At 49.0% G+C, this 16,534-nt stretch overlaps 1 non-coding gene across 1 annotated transcript; it reads right to left on the bottom strand.

The window, feature by feature from the left end:
• Positions 1 to 1,365: 1,365 nt before the first annotated feature.
• LOC114812426 lies at positions 1,366 to 1,473 on the bottom strand. Its single transcript, XR_003760079.1, has one exon. It is a non-coding gene; the product is annotated as a U6 spliceosomal RNA (small nuclear RNA).
• Between the last annotated feature and the right edge of the window lie 15,061 nt (positions 1,474 to 16,534).

Below are 16,534 nucleotides of genomic sequence, written 5' to 3'. Positions count from 1 at the left end.
TTAGATTGCACAGTTCCCCGAGTTGTGGAACAGACAGGGAGCTTATGGGAGAGGTCTTCGTGATGGGATCAGGAAGTCCAACCCCCTTGAAAGACTGAGACTGCCCTTGTTCCTGCCTGGGTCCAGTGAACTCATCCATTTCCCCCACCCCTGCACCCCCTTCTTCCCAGTAGACTGCAAGCTCCTCCAGGACAGGGCTGGGGCCTTCTCTCTCAGGGTGGAATGGCCCAGGTCCAGAGCTGGGGTCCCTGCTGAGAGCCTTCCCGGCTGTGGGTCTGAACAGTCAGAAGACCTGTCTGTCTGTTCCAGCCAAGGAGAAATGTCCCAGTCGGGAAAAGATGACCAGGGAAAACCCGACGTCTAAGGTCGGGATTTCAGTGTTTACATGTTTGCAGTGGTGGTTCTTATTTACGTTATTATTCAGAATGTTATGAAATTGTGGGCGTCACTCTTCCAAAGAACTGCCTGGGGTCAAACGTGCTCACGGATCGACCCGACGATGGGGAATCGCCTGGGTACCCTTAGGAGTGGCACAGGATTGAGGTGGGCTCCCCGAGGGTGGCACACCCACAGCTCAGCTCACCCGCTGATGGTTCTGACAATGCCTTCCCTGCAATGCACCATAGGTAGGTCTACAGAGATGTTATTCCTGAATGCTGGCTGCGGCCCAGAGCAGAGTCCTTCTGCCAGGGCCCAGTCAGATCAGCTTAGTGTCCAGCTGGATGCTTTCTCCATTAGGGTCAGCTGTCCTGCCCTTCCTATTATCTGACTGACCCACCGGCCTCTGTATCCTATGGGACTCCTTGGTGGGGGATGTTGAATGGCCTTCTCCCTCCCCATCCTCGGGCAAGGAATCGTTGCTGTGGGAGCAGTCCCCCAAATTTCAGCACCTCTGTCTTCCCCTCCCACCAACAAACAAACTCTCCCTGTCCTTTACCCATGGCCTAGCAGGAAGGACAAGGGCCTGGGAATCAGGAGACCAGAGTTCTGGCCCTAGCTCAGCCACTTATCTGCTGCGTGACCTTGGGCACGTCATTTAAACCTCAGTGTCATCCTTGAATCGGTCAAGGGTACTTTTGGAATGTTTACTGTTTTGAGAGTACAGGGCAGAGCACTGTACTAAGCATTTAGGAGAGTACAGTACAACGGAGTTGGTAGACACATTTCCTGCCCACAATCATCTTAGAGTCTAGGTGGGGGAGACAGACATTAATATCGATGTTATGGATTCGTAGATGAGTATTGAAGAGTTGAGGGTGGGGTGAATACCAAGTGCCCAAAGGGGACACATACCAGTGCAAAGATGATACAGAAGGGAGAGGGAGTTGGAAACAAGAGGGATTAATTTGGGAAAGGCCTTTTGTAAAAAATACAGAACGCTTCACGAATTTGCCTATCATCTTTGTGCAGGGGCCATACTAATCTTCTCTGTATCATTTCCAGTCTTAGTATATGTCCAGCTCACATTCAGTCTGCTCCAAATTCTGCCTACCCAACATCTCCAAGTTCCACCCTTCACTCTCCACCCAATCAGCCACCTCTCTGGTACCAGTTCGGGTCACATAGTCTCCAAACTAGCATACGGACCTCCTCGCTGGTCTCTGCCTCCAGCATTCCCCTCTCTCTAATAATAATTATAACAATAATAGTATTTGTCAAGCACTTACTTTGTGCCAGGCATTGTAGCGAGTGCTGGGATGGATACAATCAAATCAAGTTGGACACAGTCCCTGTCTCACGTGGGGCTTACAGTCTCAATCCCCATTTTACAGATGAGGGAACTGAGGCACAGAGAAGTGACTTGCCCAAGATCACACAGCAGACAAATGGCAGAGCCGGGATTAGTACTTTATTCTACATGCTACTGTCCAGATCATCTTCTGGGAGCAGTAAAACCCCTCACTGGCTCCCCATGTCCCTTCACAATAAACGAAAACTTCTCACACTTGGTTTCAAGGTTCTCCATTAACTTAAATCTCTGCTCTCTTCACCCTCTATTCTCCAGCTTGTTCTTTTCATTCCTCCCAGCCAATCTCTTACCTTTCCCTCACTCTTGACTGTCTGGCTTCCATCCCCTTAATCATGCTGTTCCCCAACATGGGGCTCCTTCCCATTTTATTTTGTTAATGAAATGTACATCGCCTTGATTCTATTTAGTTGCCATTGTTTTTACGAGATGTTCTTCCCCTCGACTCTATTTATTGCCATTGTTCTCGTCTGTCCGTCTCCCCCGATTAGACCGTAAGCCCGTCAAAGGGCAGGGACCGTCTCTATCTGTTGCCGACTTGTTCATTCCAAGCGCTTAGTACAGTGCTCTGCACATAGTAAGCGCTCAATAAATGCTATTGAATGAATAAATCTGACCGACCAGAATGCTGTCCATATTCAGGGCCTCCTGGAAAGTCCACCTCTTTCATCATATCTTGCCGGATTAATCCTTGCATCTCAAGTCATACCAACCCACTAGCCATCTGATGTTCTTTCATTACGACCTAGCATTTACTTCCATCCAGCCTCAGCATTTACATCTGTCTCCTCCATTAGGGTGTAAGCTCACCGTGGTTAGGGCCTATGTCACTTCCCTTTTTTGTAATTTCCCAAAAATTTAGTGTACTATTGCACCCATTGAGTGCTCCCTAAATACTACCACAACCGTGGCTCAGTGGAAAGAGCCCGGGCTTGGGAGTCAGAGGTCATGGATTCTAATCCCGGCTCCACCACTTGTCAGCTGTGTGACCTTGGGCAAGTCACTTAACTTCTCTGTACCTCTGTTACCTCATCTGTAAAATGGGGATGAAGACTGTGAGCTCTACATGGGACAACCTGATCACCTTGTATCCCTCCCCATCAGCACTTAGAACAGGGCTTGGCACATAGTAAGCACTTAATAAATACCAACATTATTACTATTACTACTATTCGTGCCTCAGTTTCCTCATCTGTAAAGTGGGAATGAAATAACTGATCTCCCTCCCTCTTATACTGTGAGCCTCATGTGAGCGAATCCTATGTCTAATCTGATTATCTTCTATTTATCCTGATGCTATTTTTAATGACATTTTAAGCCCTTACTATATGCCAGGCATAGTACTAAACACTAGGGTAAACACAAGCTAATCAGTTTGGACATAGTCCGTATCTATATCCCCGTTTTCCAGATGAGTTAACTGAGGCACAGAGAAGTGAAGTGACTTGCCCAAGGTCACACAGTAGACAAGTGGCAGAGGTGGGATTAGAATCCAGGTTCTTTTGACTTCCAGGCCCATGCTCTGTCTACTAAGTCATGCTCCAGCTCAGTGTTTGGCATTGCATAATAATAATAATAATAATAACAATAATGGTATTTGTTAAGGGCTTACTATGTGCCAAGCACTGTTCTAAGCACTGGAGTAGATACAAGGAGGTCAGGCTGTCCCACGTGGGGCTCACAGTCTTAATCACCATTTTACAGATGAGGTAACTGAAGCGCAGAGAAGTGAAGTGGCTCAGCCAGGGTCACACAGCAGACGAGTGGCAGAGCCAGAATTAGAACCAACGTCCCCTGACTCCCAAACCTGGGCTCTGCTGGAAGCAGAGAAGCAGCGTGGCTCAGTGGAAAGAGCCCGGGCTTTGGAGTCAGAGGTCGTGGGTTCGAATCCCCGCTCTGCCACTTGTCAGCTGTGTGACCCCGGCTGAGCCACTTCACTTCTCTGTGCCTCGGTTCCCTTAACTGTAAAATGGGGATTAAGACTGTGAGCCCCACATGGGACAACCTGATTCCCCTGTGTCTACCCCAGCGCTTAGAACAGTGCTCTGCATATAGTAAGCGCTTAACAAATACCAACATTATTATTATTATTAAGCACTCGATGTGCTTCTCGATGTCCACAATACTTGGAACGTAGTATTTGACAAATAAACAAATATTTATTATTCATATTTTTATTATTATCATCCTGTAATTCAGCAGAAGCCTCAGGAAAGGGACCTCCCTGTGTTTCCTTTTCAAAGTCCTGGTTTCCCTGAAAACGGGTGAACTGGGCCCGGTCTAAGTTTCCTGGTAAGGAAGGACTCTAATGTGCTCATGCTCTCCCTCGGGGCAGCAGGGAGGGGAGGCCGGGGTGGGGGATGAGCTAGAAAGGAATGTGGGGGAAGGGCCACTGGAGAAAGGTGGAACAAGGGTGGCCACAGCACGGGCTTCTGCAGCCACAGCCCCGGCCGGGGAGCCGGGCAGCGAAGACTCAGGAAAGACGGACTCCAGGGCAGCAGTGGCAGGGAGGCTGGGAGGAACCGCCCCAGCTTCCCAGGAGCCACCCCGGGGACACGTTGGGCTCACACTCCGCAGCCGCCGTTCCGATCCACCAGGAAACGGGAATGGGACCCATGTCCAGGAGTGGGCTGGTAGGATCTGGGTAGAGCCAGCGCAGCACCAACAACCAGATTATTGTACTCTCCCAAGCGCTTAGTACACTGCTCTGTACGTAGTAGGTGCTCAATAAATACAATTGAATGAATGAATGAAAGATCCGATTCCAAAACCCACATCCCCGGAGCAGAGAGCAATCCGGGGAAACACCTGCTGGTGGAGAAACACCTGTCCTGCTGGGAGGTAGGGAGAAGGGGAGAGACGGAGAGGAATTGGCAGGCACAAGGCGTTCTGGATACCCAGATGGGCTGACGCCTCCCCTCCGGGCCAAGCTGCGAGTGCTCTCATGCCATCTCCACGTAAACAAAGGCAGGACTGAGATCCGATTCTTGGGCTGTGGGGGCATAGGCTCTCAGCTCTACCCGGGACAGAAGAAGTCAGAGGAGAGAGCAAGTGAAAGAATGATTTCTGCCCAGAGTCGCTCCCAGCTATCCGAGCCCATCCCGACCAGACCTTCTGACGCAGCCCAGCCTTGCTGTTTCTCCCGACAACTGAGTCTCTCAGAGGATCTCCTCTTGGAGAGCTGCGTTAATCGTGGTCCCAATCCCCAGCCTATATTTCAAGAAGGGCCCCGCCGGCCACCTACCTCTTGGGAAGACATGCCCGCCACCAGTTGGTGGTACAGACAGTATAGAGAGGATAGGATATATATTATCGTCTGCCCAGCTTGATCTGCACACCAGTCAGCAAGGTCCTCTCCAAATCCCATAGACAGTAAACCCCAGAGGACCAGGCCGTGATTTCTTGATCTTCTAGTGTGTGGTTCTCCAATGTTTAGTTCAGTATACACCCAGTGAGTTTTGGTAGTAGCAGTAATAATAATAACTGTGGTATTTGTTAAGCTCCAGGCACTGTGCTAAGCACTGGGGTAGATACGAGGTAATTGGGTTGGACACAGTCCCAGCTCCATATAGGGCTCCCATTCTTAATCCCCAAAAGATGTGAGGCACAGAGAAGTGAAGTGACTTGCGTGAAGGTCATTGGGTTCTACTCCTGGCTCCGCCACTTGTCTACTGTGTGATCTTGGGCAAGTCACTTCACTTCTCTGTTCCTCAATTACCTCATCTGTAAAGTGGGGATTAAGACTGTGAACCCCTTATGGGGTAGGGACTGTGTCCAACCTGATTACCTTGTATCTACCCAAGTGCTTTAGAACAGAGCTTGGCACATAGTAAGCATTTAACAAATACCATAATTATTATCTGAGAAACAGTGTGACTCAGTGGAAAGAGCCCAGGCTTGGGAGTCAGAGGTTATAGGTTCGAATCCCGGCTATGCCACATGTCAGCTGTGTGACTGTGGGCAAGTCACTTTACTTCTCTGCACCTCAGTTCCCTCATCTGTAAAATGGGGATTAAGACTGTGAGCCTCATGTGGGACAACCTAATTACCCTGTATCTACCCCAGCACTTAGAACAGAACTCTGCACATAGTAAGCGCTTAACAAATACCAACATTATTATTATTATTTGTCCAAGGTCACACAGCCGACAAGTGGCAGAGCTGGGATTAGAACCCAGGTCCTCTTGATTCATAGTAGTAGCATGGCATTTATTGAATGCCCACTGGGTTTAACGCAGTGTACTTTGGGCAGTGCCCCAGAAGAATGAGACGTTCTCTCCCCACAAGGGGAATGAATGAATGAATGCATGCATGCATAAATGAACGGACAAATGAATGAATGAACAAATGAACGAACGAACAAACAAACAAAACGAACAAATGGAACCAACTGCACATTTCCAGTTAGGAATCAAGGACAGGCACCTTCAGTCTGTCACGCTACAAGGGCAGGAGGTTCAATCTGGCTGCTAGGACTCAGCTCAGAACCAGAAAGAATCTGATCCCGTGATTCTTTGGACGCCAGCACTCGGTGTGACCTTGGGTTCGTCCCTGCCCCTCTCTGGGCCCCGTTCACCCAGCCTATAATTCAAGAAGGGCCCCAGTGGCCACCTGACTACCTCCGGGGAAGACATGCCGGCCACCAGTTGGTGGTACTGACAGTATAAAGAGTATAGTATCCTCAGGTCTGCCCAGCTTGCCTGCAGCAGGAGAGACTTGTGTGGTTCGGAGAGCTGGGCTGGAAGTATTTCTCTAAGGCATCCTGTGGGGGTGATTCCAACAGGCCAGGATCGTAGGGCCAGCCCCTCTCTATGGAAACTAGTCCCCGATCATTCAAGTCTTAGTTATTCGCTTCCTAAATAGAAGCTTGAGCCGACCCACTTCTCCCAGCCCCTTTCTTCAGACCGGGCGTAGCCACGGCTACCGTTTACAGTTTACCCTTGGAAACCGCCCTCATTCTTTGACTGCAGACACCCCGCATCGCTCTTCTTTTCCCACACCCCGGTCCCGCCTCCGGAAAATTTTCCCCTCTCGTGGCCCTTCCCTGACGGTCGTTGGTCTTCCCTTCCAGCGCTCTGATAGTTCTCCCCAGTTTGGCCCCTGCTCCCTCCTCCCTTAGCCGCTCTTTCCTCCACGGAACAAGTGCCCTTTCTGGGAGCAAAATGGGAGCAGGACTCTGGGCTTTGGACTTTCATGGGGTACAAAGAAAAATGATGTGCCTCCCCTGATCAAGGCCAGCAAGGACTTCCCCACCCCAAATCCCAGCCCTTCTTTTCTTCACCCACCCCTCATTCCAAATCACCAAATTCCAAGGATCGTGATCTTTCCCTCAAAGTCTTTTAGGAGGGAAATTTCCCAGTTGGACCAAGGGGTATCTGTCCTAAAAACATGCTTAGTAGATACAGCACTGGCCTGGGTTCTAATCCAGGCTCTTCCACATGTCTGCTGTGCAGACTTGGGCAAGTCACTTAACTTCTCTGGGCCTCAGTTATCGCATCTGTAAAAATGGGAATTAAGAGTGTGAGCCCCAGGTGGGATAGGGATTGTGTCCAACCTGATTGACTTGAATCTACTCCAGCACTTAGAACAGTGCTTGGCACTTAATAAGTGCTTAATAAGTACTATAATTATTATTATCACTACAACTTCTTTGACCTAGGTATCTCTGCAGACTTCACCAGATGGGGTAAGAGTCCATCCTTTAGCCTGTAAGTTCACTGTGGGTAGGGAACACGTCTACCAACTCTGCCATGTTGTACTCTTCCAAGTGCTTAGTACAGTGCTCATCACACAGTAAGTGCTCAATATATATGATTGATTGATTGATTGATTGATTGATGCCCGAGATTGACCGAGGGCCTACGTCTGATACTCCTGGTAGAAAGTTCCTGGAAGCCAGACACCTTTGGAGGCTACTAGGTCCTGCCACTTCCTCAGGAGCTTCTGAATTGACAAGCTCTGGAAAGGAACAGAGGCAACGGGATGAGCAGTGGGATGAAAGGATGGGGGATTGACCCAGAAACTCTAGGCTGAGTCTCGCTTGGACACAGTGAAGGTGTCAACTGGAGAGGAAGCACACCATGTTTCGGGATTTCTCCCCTGACAAGCACAGTTTCTGGGGGACAGGAAAGAAGTAATAATAATAATGATGGCATTTGTTCAGAGTTTACTATGTGCAAAGTACTGTTCTAAGCCCTGGGGTGAGATACAAAGTGATCAGGTTGTCCCACGTGGGCCTCACAGCTTTATTCCCCATTTTACAGATGAGGTAACTGAGGCACAGAGAAGTGAAGTGCCTTGCCCAAAGTCACACAGCTGCTCAGTGGCAGAGCTGGGATTAGAACCCATGACCTCTGACTTCCAAGCCGTCAAATCTCCATGGCTGGGGAAGGGGTGTGGGGACACAGGAGGAGCTCTGGGTTTGTCTGGATGAAGAGATGAGAGCCAGAAGGCCGGGTGTGCCTCAGGGAAAGGAAGGCACCTCACCCACCATCAAGAAGGGCCAAATCTACAGTGGAGAGGTAGCCTGACAGGGAAGAATGGAGTGGTGAAAAGTTGCAGGTTAGGAGACAAGGCACAAAAAGTGGAGAGGAAATAGGGGAGTAGAATCTGCTTCAGGCTGGTGAAAGGATGGAGACTGGGCACAAGGAGACTTTCTGAAGCCAACGAGGGCACCTAATTTAGTGATATTGGTTAAGCACTGTTCTAAGTGCTGGTGTACATGCAACACACTCAGGCTGGACACAGACCCTATTCCATATAATAATAATGTTGGTATTTGTTAAGCGCTTACTATGTGCAGAGCACTGTTCTAAGCGCTGGGGTAGACACAGGGGAATCAGGTTGTCCCACGTGGGGCTCACAGTCTTAATCCCCATTTTACAGATGAGGTAACTGAGGCACAGAGAAGTTAAGTGACTCCATTCCATATGGAGCTTGCAGTCTTAGGAGGAAGGACAAGAGGAATCCAATCCACATTTTACAGGTGAGGAAACTGAGGCACAAAAGTAGCACGATCTAGTGGACAGAGCACAGGCCCAGGAGACAGAAGAACCTGGGTTCAAATCCTGGCTCCTCCACTTGTCTGCTGCGTGACCTTGGGCAAAGCACTTCACTTCTCTATACCTCAGTTACCTCATCTGTAAAATGGGGGTTAAGACTGTGAGCCCCACCTGGGACAACCTGACTACCTTGTATCTACCCCAGCGATTAGAAGAGTGCCTGGTACATAGTAAGCACTTAACAAATTCCATAATTATTATTACAGTAAGTGCTCAACAAATACCAAAAAAAAAAAACAAAACCCAGAAGTTAAATGTTGTCCAGTGTCAGACAACAGGCAAGTCGCACAGCTGACATTAGAACCCAGGTCTCCTGGCTCCCAAGCCCCAGGACTGGGGCAGAGGGGCGTGGAACGCAAAGCAGAGGGGAGAGCCAAGAGGAGGGTGGATGGGAAGTCTTTAGTTTGTTCCTGAGAATGTTGGATTTCAAAGGTCAGCTCTCAACCAACTACTGCAGCTGCTTTTAGATCTCCCAAGCTCCAGCCTCACTGACAGCTCCCTGGACCATCAGTCAATCCATCAATGACATTTATTGAGTAGTTACAGGGTGCTGAGCTCTTGGGAGAGTAAATCCAATAGAATTGGTAGATATAATCTCTGCCCTCAAGGAGTTTAGCTCATCCTCCTCCTCAGTGGCAACTACTAAGCACCACTGAGCTCAATGTATTGTACTAAACACATGAGAGTAGGACAGCAACAGCACACAGCGTCACTGCCCACCAGGAGCTTACAGTCTACTAGATAGTCATGGCAGGTTGCCCACTATTCCCTACCGTGATGTGAGAGGAAATCCAGCAACTTAAAAAGAGAAGGAATTATAAAGTCAAGGGGTGCTGTGTCTTGAGGAGAGAGGAATCCCAGCCGGAGACACACACAAACTACCCAAAAGACGTGACTGCATCTTCCCCGCCCGATCGGAGCTAGACTGTGAGCCTGTTGTTGTTGGGTAGGGATTGTCTCTACCTGTTGCCAAAGTGTACTTTCCAAGCGCTTAGTACAGTGCTCTGCACACAGTAAGGACTCAATAAATATGATTGAATGAATGAATGAATCCCCACCGACAAAACCAACCCTTTACTTGAATTCTCTGCCAGTCTGGGTGGCCGCCCCCGGATTCGCCAGACAATAGGGCAGATCCATTGGGTTTTGACTCTGTAGATGGAGCTCCAGACAGGACAAGCTGAGGGGTGAGCTCGGAATGAATGAGGAACTGAGGAATGGAGCAGAGCAGAGAGAAACATCAGCCACGCTGACACATCTCGTGCCCCGGCCCACCTGACTGGGACCAGAACCAGGCTTGCAGTTAGGAAACTAAGGCAAGTGTCTCCCGATTAGACTGTAAGCCCATCAATGGGCAGGGATTGTCTCTATCTGTTGCTGAATTGTACATTCCAAGCACTTAGTACAGTGCTCTACACATAGTAAGCGCTCAATAAATACGAATGAATGAATGAATGAATGAATACTAAAGGAGGTTGTGGAGTCCACATCTCTGCAACATGCTTCCAACCATCTGACCTGGATGGGCTATGAGATCTTTTGCTTGGAAGCAAGGGGTGGGACTAAATGATCCTTTCCAGCTAGGTGGGTCACTGTGCACATCTACATGGGGCAAACATGATGGCCGATGGAAAAACAACTTGATTCATTAGCATGTTAACAAGAGGAAGCTTAGGAACCTGAATTTTTGACCCAGAATTGTGTCAGTTTGTAATAACAATAATAACTGTGGTATTTGTTAAGCATTTACTACATACCAGGCACCGTACTAAGCGCTGAGGAAGATACAAGGTAATTGGGTTGGATGCAGTCCCTGTCCCAGATTGAGGGCCTGTGGTAACTGAGGCCCAGAGACATGAAGTGATTTCCCCAAGGTCACACAGCAGACAGGTGGCAGAGCTGGGATTTGAACCCAGGTCCTTCTGATTCCCAGGCCCAGTGCTCTATCCACTAGGCCACACTGATTCCCTCCTTTCTTGTAGAAATACAAGATATTAGATTGGGAAAGTAAACATATTCTCAGCCCTATTTCCATACATCTCTGATCAGAGCTTTTGGTCCAGCCTGGTGACATGGTTTGGGAGAAGGGTTTGTTCAGGGGAGGAAACTTCTAAGGGGCAGTTGTATTCTGGACTTCAACTACCTGAGGGCCTTTTCATTGAAGAGAGTGGGCAGCCGGGGTGGGATTGCCTTCCCAAGCAGAACCGGCCGATTACCAGGATGTGCGTCCTTCCAGGAAGGAGCTTCTGGGAACGGGTGATCAGGGGAAGAATTATGAACAGGCCCGAAAGACTGTAAATCTGCCTTCTGCAGCAGTTCAGAGGCCATTCACTAAAAACAGCCCAGTATCTTCTGGAATTGCCCAGTCCTGGCCCAGCTGTTCTGTACATCCACCGATGGCAGAAAAATGGGTAACTGTTTTAAGTTTCAAGGTAAGGATTCAGGTTAACTGCCAATAAGGCTTTTTTACCCCCCTTAGGATTAAAGGAATTCGGGCATGGGTTAATGGGGAGTGAGATGGGCATCTGAGTTGGTCATACAATCCAGTAGCCCACATATGGATCATCATTCATTCATTCACTCATTCAATCATATTTATTGAGCACTTGCAGTGTGTAATGCCTTGTACTAAACTCTTGGGAAAGTACAATATAGCAACAAAGAGTGGCAATCCCTGTTCACAACAAGCTCATAGTCTAGATGGGGAGAGGCAGACATCAGTACAAATAAACAGACTTCGATATAAATAAATAAAATTACATATGTATATGTATGTAAGTGCTGTGGGGCAGGGAGGGCGGGGAAGAGAAAAGGGAACAAGGTAGGGTGACGCCAAAAGGAGTGGGAGATGAGAAAAGGTGGGGCTTAATATGGGGAGGCCTCTTAGAGGAGATCTGCCTTCAGTGAGGCTTTGAAGTGGGGGAGAGAAATTGGTGGATTTGAGGAGGGAGGGTGTTCCAGGCCAGAGGTAGGATGTGGGCCAGGGGTCGGTGGTGAGACAGGGGAGATCAAGGCAAAGTGAGAAAGTTAGCACCAGATGAGTGAAGTGTGCGGGCTGGGTTGTAGGAGAGAAGCGAGGTGAGGTAGGAGGGAGTGAGGTGATGGAGTTCTTTAAAGTCACTGGTGAGGAGTTTTTGTTTGATACGGAGGTGGATAAGCAACCACTGGAGATTTTTGAAGAGGGAGGTGACACGTCCTGAAAGTTTCAGTAGAAAGATGATTCGGGCAGCAGAGTGAAGTGTGGACTGGAGTGGGGAGAGGGAGGTTGGAAGGTCAGAAAGGAGGCAGATGCAGTAATCTAGGCGGGATAGGATGAGTATTACCGTGGTAGCAGTTTGGATGGAAAGGAAAGGACAGATTTTAGTGATGTTGTGAAGGTGAGACCAACAAGATTTGGTGACAGATTGAATGTGCGGTTTGACTGAGACAGCAGACTCAAGTAAAACACCAAGGTTACGGGCTCGTGAGATGGGAAGGATGGTGTGCCGTCTACAGTGGCCAGAAAGTCCTGGAGAGGACAGGGTTTGGATGGGAAGATAGGAGCTCTCTTTTGGACATGTTAAGTTTGAGGTGACGGGAGGGGAGGAGATGGGAGCCTGGAGAGAGGGAGAGAGAACAGGGGAGGAGGTGAAGATTTGGCTGTCATCTGCATAGAGATAAAAGTGGAAGCCATGTGAGTGAATGAGTTCTCATCTAGACTACATTTTTACTGCAAACTGCCTGGTGTGGCTACACAGGCCGGGCCTAATTTATTTGCAAGCTCTTCGACCTTCTCTTGGCTTAGGCCTTGCATTTGCTAGGGACCCTCAAGGTTTTTCAGGCCTTCAGACCAGAAGGGTGCCTGGTCAGTCTGGAAGCAAGGCCTCCTGGCTTTGCTTCCATGTTTTTCAAGGGCTCCTTTCCTCTCCATGCCCAAATCTACAGCTTGAGTCTATCTCGGCTCTAATCATCTTGAGCCGTAGCCTCTTTGCCAGCCTCCCTACCTCCAGCCTCACCTGACCCCCATGATCAAAAACCCCCTTCTTCCATTGTCGATTGAATCTCAACCCCTCTCAGACCCTGCTGGGGCCTCCAAGTGCCCCCACCAACTTCTGTTCCCTTCCTGTCCTGCCCTGCAATGCTCCCTGGATTGTGCTCTCTGGTCCAACAATAATAATAACAATAATAAAGTTATGGTACTTGTTAAGCTTCTACTATGCGCCAAGCACTTTTCTAAGTAATGAGATAGATACAAGCTAATCAGGTTGGACACAGTCCCTGTCCCACATTGGACTCCCCGCTGTTAATCCCCATTTTCCAACGATGAGGTAACTGAGGCATAGAGAAGTTAAATGACTTACCCAAGGTCACAAGGCAGACAAGTGATAGAGTCAGGGTTAGAACCCATGACCTTCTGGCGCCCAGACCCCTGCTCTATCCACGATACCATGCTGCTTCTCATGGCGGTACAGCCAAGCTATCTTACTTGCCACTCCCGGCATACAGTGCCCTTTCTTCTCTTCCTCAACTCTACTCCAAGCCCACTTCCTCCATGAAGCTTGCCTCAACCACCCCACCTGGAGCCAGTCACTCCATATGCGCCTTCAAAGCCCTAATGAAGGCACACCTTCTCCAGGAGGCCTTCCCAGACTAAGCCTCGCTTTTCCTCAACTCCCACTCCCTTCTTCATCATCCTTACTCGCTCCCTTTGCTCTCCCCCCACTCCCCGCCCCAAAGCATTTATGTATTTATATTATACTAATGTATATATGTATAATATATTAATTTAATTTAATATATAATATAGCGTGGCTCGGTGGAAAGTCAGAGGTCGTGGATTCTAATACCGACTCCACCACTTGTCAGCTGTATGACTTGGGGCAAGTTACTTAACTTCTCTGTGCCTCAGTTACCTCATCTGTAAAATGGGGATTAGAGACTGTGAGCCCCACTTGAGACAACCTGATTACCTCATATCTCCCCCAGCACTGAGAACAGTGGTTGGCACATAGTAAGCGCTTAACAAATACTATCATTATTATTACCTATATACAATATATTTATACATAACATATATTTATATGTTATTTATTTATACCGATGCTTATTTACCTGATTGATGTCCGTCTCCCCTGCCCCCTCCCCAGACTGTGAGTTGTTGTGGGCAGGGATTGTCTCTTTATTGCTGTTTTGCCCTTTCCAAGTGCTTAGTACAGTGCTCTGCACACAGTAAGTCCTCAATAACAACGAATGAATGAATGAACGTCCCTCCCAATCACCTCCCCCGCCTTCCCCCTGACTGCTTCTCTCACCTTCCCACAGATCTAGCCCACACATGGGCTCAGCGCTGCACAGCTGTAGCTGGTTGTTAATGTGTTTCTGTCATTTGTGTTTATAGCTATTTAGATTGGTGTCTGTCCTGCCTCCTCCCTGAGCTGTTAACTCCGCAGGGCAAGGACCTTGTCTACATCCTGTGCCCTTCCCACTGTGCTCTGTCCCGGGCCCAACATGCAGAGGGCCCTCAGCATTCATTGCCCGACAACCTGAATGCTGAGGAATCCCGAGACTCACTATCTTCCAAAGGAGGCACAGGGTGGTCAGAGATCCAAATCCTGAAAAGCAGCCTCCCACCTTCCTCGGACTTCAGGTCTCCCCATCAAACCTATTCACTGCCTCAATCCCCATTTGGCTGGGACAGAGATGACCTTAGCTGTCTGTTCTTGCAGACAGAAGGGAAGCGGTGCGGCCCGATGGCAAGAGCAGAGGGCTAGGAGTCCGGAGACCTGGGTTACACTCCTGGCTCTGCCACTTACCTGCTGGGTGACCTTGGGTAAGTCACTTAACTTCTCTTTGACTCCTTTTCCTCATCTGTAAAATGAGAATTAAATACCCGTTCTTCCTCCCACTTAGACTGGGACCCAAGTGTGGGGCAGGAGCTGTGTCTGATCTGGTTGTGTCGCACCTGCCTCAACGCTCAGTACAGTGCTCGGCAAAGTAGACTGTAAGCTCCTTTTATTCATTCATTCATTCAATCCTTATCAACCAGGATCGCTTTTACCAAATCTGTCGTATTGTACTCTCCCAATCTCTAAGTTCAATGTTCTGCATCCAATAAGCGTTCAATAGTTGTCATTAATTAAATGACTGTCACAGAGACCTCAGGTATTATTATTTGGGCAAATTCCAAAAAGGTTTTTCAGGAAGGAGCTATGGAGCATGTGCGGTTTAGACCAGCCGGGGAGAGAGGTGGGGTGGTTGAGGACAATCTTCAGACTTGGTCTGAGAATGTTTGCATTTTCCGAGTCACTGGTCAGGGAGTGTTCTTGGAAATATTACCAGTTAGGGAGCTTAAGATAAGGACCCATTTCTGTCCCTAACAGTTTAGTTACAGTCACTGTCAGTGTGGGCTGGGTATAAAAAAATTCCATTTAATGTGGAATTCCCATTAGCGGTGGCTTCTTCTGGGCGTTTCTCCTTCCATTATGAGCTGCGACTGCCCCATTTTGATAGCTTCAAAGCTCTAAGCCTGATTTTTAGCTTCCTTTTCTTCTTCAGCCTGATCTTTCTCACCCAGATTTTGTCCCAGAGAAGTGTTTGGTCACCTCCTGCCCTGCCCTCAGATATGCGCTGCCGGGAAACGAGAGGATATTGGTGTAAACTAGGGAAGTGTCCAGCCCAAAAATGTTTTCTAAAATAAACGAGGGAAGTGGTGATAGAATTTTTACCAAATATAAACCCACAGATAAATAAGAGCGTCCCCTCACAAGTCCCGCTCTGGAGACTCACAGACAGCTCAGGCTTGGCTAAGAGGGAACTGAGATAGGTCTGACAGGCCCCAAGAAAGGGGTCCATCTTCCCGAGGGGCTCTGCCAGGGAGTAGTCCAAATTCCAGTGGCATTGGAGGTAGGTTCCGAGACCATGGGGAGACCTCGAGGCAGACTGGAGAGCCACCAGAGTCGGAGGGCCAGGGAAAAGACCACGCCAATGCCCCCCCAGTTGCCTCTGAGTCTGAGTCCCCCTCTAGACTGTAAGCTCATTGTGGGCAGGCAGTGTGCCTCTTATCTTGCTCTATTGTACTCCCCCAAGCACTTCGTACAGTGCTCTTCACACGGTAAGTGCTCAATAAATATGATTGGCTGACTCTAGACTGATTCTGCCCAGGGTACCAGGAAGGTAGGAGTCCCAGTTGGCAATATTCCGCTGGGACTCACTTTTCCAAGAAACGCCAAAGGCTCGGTTGAGTCACAGCTCTCCAACCGGGCCCTGGACCTGCAGAAGAGGTTCCTCCCGGGAGAAGCAGCCCCGAGGCGGGATTGCTCACATATGGCATTTCAGCTGCTCCCCTCCCACCATCCACGTGGCCTGCTGGCTCCCCTACTCCTCCCCTCTAGACTGTAGGCTCCTTGTGGACAGTGAATGTGTCCGTTTATTGCTGTATTGTACTCTACGAAGCTCTTAGTACGGTGCTCAGTTAATACGATTGAAAGAATAAATGAATGAATGAGTGACAGGGCCAGGTCTCCACAGCCAAGGTGAAGCGGAGATGTGAGGCCTGAAGCTGCATCAGGCCGTTAAAAGCCGGGATTTGGCCTGGATGGTCCAGATGGTGGCCAGAACTCTCCACTCAGGTTTGGACATAGGGTCTGCAGCGTTAGGTCCAGAAACATCCAGAGCATAGTCTTCCCCAAGGCTGCCAAACAGGTAGATCCACCAGTGTAGAACATGTGTGGGGCGAGGGCTAGGGTGG

Source organism: Ornithorhynchus anatinus, chromosome 5 (assembly GCF_004115215.2).
Source record: "Ornithorhynchus anatinus isolate Pmale09 chromosome 5, mOrnAna1.pri.v4, whole genome shotgun sequence".
In the NCBI taxonomy this organism is placed as follows: domain Eukaryota; kingdom Metazoa; phylum Chordata; class Mammalia; order Monotremata; family Ornithorhynchidae; genus Ornithorhynchus; species Ornithorhynchus anatinus.
The sequence above is the reverse complement of the archived record's forward strand: the minus strand, read 5'-3'. Positions and strand labels throughout refer to the sequence as shown.